The sequence below is a fragment of the Saimiri boliviensis genome, chromosome 16, assembly GCF_048565385.1.
Source record: "Saimiri boliviensis isolate mSaiBol1 chromosome 16, mSaiBol1.pri, whole genome shotgun sequence".
Lineage (NCBI taxonomy): Eukaryota > Metazoa > Chordata > Mammalia > Primates > Cebidae > Saimiri > Saimiri boliviensis.
In genome coordinates, this window is record NC_133464.1 from 15,043,069 (window position 1) to 15,048,256 (window position 5,188).

Sequence of the window (5,188 nt, forward strand, 5' to 3'; positions counted from 1 at the left end):
TATTAAAAAGTTATACACCTACAGGAACAAAGGAAAAATAAAAGAGACAATGGGGAGGGAGTTGGAAAACCGGCAACCGACTCAATGAAAGAGAGAAAGCTGACGTTTCAGTTGGCAGTGGGGGAACCCTAGGAAGAAAGCCGACTTGGGCACCCCTCAGAAGTCTCAGGCTTTCCCATACTGCTGGTGTGGCAAGATGGACTGTAATGTTATTTAAGAAGCACTTAGAGCCTCAGATTCCAGACTCTCTCCTTAGCGAGATATGGAGGCTGCCTCTGAGGAGTTCAGGAGCCCTTCTGAACTCACCTCAGCTGAGGAACGCCAAGCTCAGCTGAGGGCAGGGAGATTGCTTGGACATTCACTCCCACACTTGATCCCCAGATCCTGACAGCCAAGCACATTCCCGTAAGACCAAGGAGTGGGAAATTGCATTCTGGGATTCTAACCAGCGGGCAAGAATGGCAGTCTTGGGGCGAGGGTGTCAGCACACAGGGCAGCAGTGTGAGCGACCACCTCCCTCAGCAGGGTGAAGGGAGTGTCTATGTGTTGGGGGGCTGAGGGGTGGGACCCCAGTCAGGTGCAGGGTATTGGGGCCCAGTGTGGTGAAGAGTGTGTCAGGGCAGCTGAGAGGGGCAGGCTGTGACATGGTGTGGCTGTGTCCCCACCCAAATCTCATCTTGAATTGTGCTCCCATAATTCCCACATGTTGTGGGAGGGACCCGGTGGGAGCTAATTTGAATCATGGGGACGATTTCCCCCATACTGTTTTCGTGGTAGTGAGTAAGTCTCACAAGATCTGGTGGGTTTACCAAGGGTTACTGCTTTCACATCTTCCTCATTTTCTCTTGCCACCGTCATGTAAGAAATACCTTTTGCCTCCCGCCGTGGTTCTGAGGCTTCCCCAGCCATGTGAAACTATAAGTCCAGTTAAATCTCTTTTTCTTCCCAGTCTCGGGGGTGTGTTTGTCTGCAGCATGAAAATGGACTAATACAGGCTGCCATAACAAAATACCACAGACTGGAGGGCTTAAACAACAGAAATGTATTTATCCCTCATTCTGGAGGCTGGGAAGTCTAAGACCAAAGAACTGGTGGATTCAATTCCCCAGGAGGCCTCTCTTCCTGGCATGCAGACAGCTGTCTTCTGGCTGAGTCCTCACATGGTACTTAGGGGTGGGGAGTGGCATTCAAGCTCCCTGGAGTCTCTGCTTACTAATCTCATCATGAGGGGCTCATCCTCATGACCTCATCTAATCTTAATTATCCCCCAAAGGCCTGTCTCCAAATAAATCCCATTGGGAGTAATTAATTTACATATTAATTGGGGAGATGGGGAACACAAATGTTCTGTCCATAACAGTTATATACAGGGAAATTGATCAAATAAATAAAAATACAGAAGAAAAGCCAGGGCCAGGTGTGGTGACTTACACCTGTAATCCTAGCACTTTGGGAGGCCAAAGAGGGTGGATTACCTGAGGTCAGGAGTTCGAGACCAGCCTGGCCAACATGGTGAAAACTCATGTCTATTAAAAATAGGTAGAGGTCAAAGCAGGTCAAAAGATTAGCTGGGCATGGTGGTGGGCACCTGTAATTCCAGCTATTCAAGAGGCTGAGGCAGGGGAATTGCTTGAACCCTGGAGGCAGAGGTTGCAATGTGCCAAGGTCGTGCCACTGCACTCCATCCTGGGAGACAGAATGAGAATCCATCACAAAAAAAAAAAAAAAAAAAAAAAGCAAATACAGGAAGAGGAAAACTAGAATGGAGCCTGAACTGTCGGTTTGGAATTGAAGGTATTGATTGGTGTGGACTCATGGTTTTTAATATATGTAGTTAGATACATAAAAAACTATAAATGGGCCAGGTGTGGTGGCTCATGCCTATAGTACCAGCACTTTGGGAGGCCAAGGCAGGTGGATCATTTGAGGTCAGGAGTTTGAGACCAGCCTGGCCCATATGGTGAAACCCTATCTCTACTAAAAATACAAAAATTACCCAGGCGATGCTGTCACACACCTGTATTCCCAGCTATTCAGGAGGCTGAGGAAGGCGAATCGCTTGAACCTGAGAGGCAGAAGTTGTGTTGGGTGAGCTGCAATCACACCACTGCACTCCAGCCTGGGTGACAGAGTGAGACCCTGTCACAAACAAGTATAAACGTATATGAGTGAATGTGAACATTTACACACACATACACACATGCACACACTCCCTGGCTCGTGTCACTAAAAACTCCTGGGGTCAGTGACACCCAGTAACAATGAACACACCTACTGCTGGCATTCTTACTTCAGCATACAACCCTCCACTGAAAAAGCCAGAGCTCTTTAGAGAAATAGCTGATTCCAGAGCTGAGGCAGAGAAAATACTACATGAGTCAAACCATCTTGTACCAGAAAATATGAAAATAGCAAACAACAATGGAAACAGATCAAAAGAATATAGAAACCAGCTTGAATGGGCTTCCGCTGGCGAATCTGGGTTAATTCTGAAACTGAAACAAATCATGGGAGTAGAGGTTTATCACCTATTGAATAAAACAGGGATCCGCAGGTCCATACTGATATAAATAAATGAATAAGGGAAAGTTGAGATGTCTATGACATTGGCTGTTGTTTCTACTGTTAATCATCAGCCCTCTTCAATTAGGACACAAGATGATTTTTTCCCTCAAAAATTAATGTGAATAGTCTGTCGATGCAGACTTCATCTTCAAGATCTTCTCATCCCTTCTTAAAATGAGTTATCGGCAGGACATGATGGCTCACACCTGTAATCCCAGCACTTTGGGAGGCTGAGGCAGGTGGATCATGAGGTCAGGAGTTCAAGATCAGCCTGAGCAACACGGTGAAACCCCATCTCTACTAAAAACACAAAAAGTATCCAAGTGTGGTGGCATGTGCCTATAATCCCAGCTACTCAGGAGGCTGAGGCAGGAGAATTGCTTGAACCCAGGAGATGGAGGTTACAGTGAGCCGAGATCATGCCACTGCACTCCAGCCTGGGTGACACAGCAAGACTCCATCTCAAAAAAAAAAAAAAAAAAAAAAGTTATCCATTTGTAAATTTGTGATTTCTCTGGGGGCATTGTCCCCATAAACTTTTCATAAAACATCAGCAGTCTCGCCATTCTTCCACCTAGTGTCACCGTCAATTTGATGTTTATTCTTGCTTCAATTGTAGCAGAATTCATGTTGCTCCGATTAGAGCTCTTTTCAAACTGATGTCTCATCTTTAGTGCCTCAAGCTAGATTCTGTTTAACCAGGTTATAACAAGTTAGTACAAGTTTTATATTGGTGCAAAAAAATGTTGAAATCCATGCATAGGTTTTTCACAACATGTATTTTCTATGAACTTTTCGAAGACCCCTTGCATACATAATACATACAAATAAATACATATAAAATATATATGTGCTATATGAGACAGTGATGAGTTTTTCCAAAGTAACATAAAGCACTGAGAGTGTCAGGAATGGGGGAGGTTGCAATTTGAGATATGGTAGCCAGTGAAAGCCTCACTAAGAAGGTAACAATTGAGTCAAAGGTGCCAGAACAGGCTGGGCACGGTGGCTCACACCTGTAATCCCAGCACTTTGGGAAGCCGAGAGGGCAAATTACTGGAGTTCGGGAGTTCAAGACCATTCTGGCCAATGTGGTGAAACCCCATCTCTACCAAAAACAGAAAAATTAACCAGGCATGATGATGGGAGCCTGTAATCCCAGCTACCTGGGAGGCTGAGGCAGAAGAATCCCTTGAACCCAGGAGGTGGAGTTTACAGTGAGGTAAGATCACACCACTGCTCTGTAGCCTGGGTGACAGGGCAAGAGTCCATCTCAAAAATAAAAGTGCGGCCGGGCGCGGTGGCTCAAGCCTGTAATCCCAGCACTTTGGGAGGCCGAGGCGGGTGGATCACAAGGTCGAGAGATCGAGACCAACCTGGTCAACATGGTGAAACCCCGTCTCTACTAAAAATACAAAAAATTAGCTGGGCATGGTGGCGCGTGCCTGTAATCCCAGCTACTCAGGAGGCTGAGGCAGGAGAATTGCCCGAACCCAGGAGGCGGAGGTTGCGGTGAGCCGAGATCGTGCCATTGCACTCCAGCCTGGGTAACAAGAGCGAAACTCCATCTCAAAAAAAAATAATAAATAAATAAATAAATAAAAATAAAAGTGCAAGAACAAAATCTGGATGGCAAAGGAGGATGTTAGGTAAGGTTCTCTCCCAGACCTGGAGGTAACAGCATGCCTGGTGCATTGACTGAGGAATAGCAATGAGGCAGGAGTGACTAGAGCAGAGTGAGCCGGAGAACAAATCAGCCAGAGAAGAGGGCAGAGAGCTGACCGAGGCTGGATCACGCAGGGCCTTGCAGGATTTTGTGAGGCTCTGCCCTGCACTCTCCTAGTGCAACGGAGAGCCACTGGAGGCTTTGGAGCAGAGGAGTGGCGTGGTCTGACCTTTACTCTAACTGGATCACTCTGTTGAGACGAGACTCAGCAGGACCAAGGATAGAAGCAAGAAAACTAACTGGAAGGCCACAGCAGTCTCTCTTCAGGAGAGAGACAGTGGCATCTTGGACCAAGGGGTTATCATGGAGGTGGTGAGAAGGTGTCAGATCCTGGATATCTGTTAGAGGTAGTAGAGCCAAATGGATTTGCTCTCAGATCAGATACGGATGGGAGAATAAGAGCGAAGTTAAAGATGGCCCTAGGGATTTTGACTTGAGCCACTGGGAAAATGGCCTTGCCATTTACTGAGATGGAAAAGCAATGGGAGGAACAGGTGTCGGAGGGAGGATCGAGAGCTCTGTTTTCGAAAATGAAGGCTGAGTTGGGTATTAGTATTACAGATGTTTAGTAAGCACCTGGATATGGTCCAGAGTCCAGAAGGAATTCTGCTGCAGATATAAATGTGAGAGTCATCAATGCTAAATATTGATCTTATCAAAAATTACAATACAGCTATAACGGGAGGAAGGTAGGGGGAGAAAGTATATGGGTGCATGGGGGCTGGGGGCGGGGATTGTGTTTACAGAATTAAATCTTCATCTTATTTAGGAAGCCAATGGTTGATAACTGACTTGGAAAAAAAAATCGAGAAATAGCTGTATATGCATCACAAGAAATAACTTCAAAAATCTTTAAAACCTTCTTTCTTACCTTTTTTGAGGGGGGTATTTTAAAAC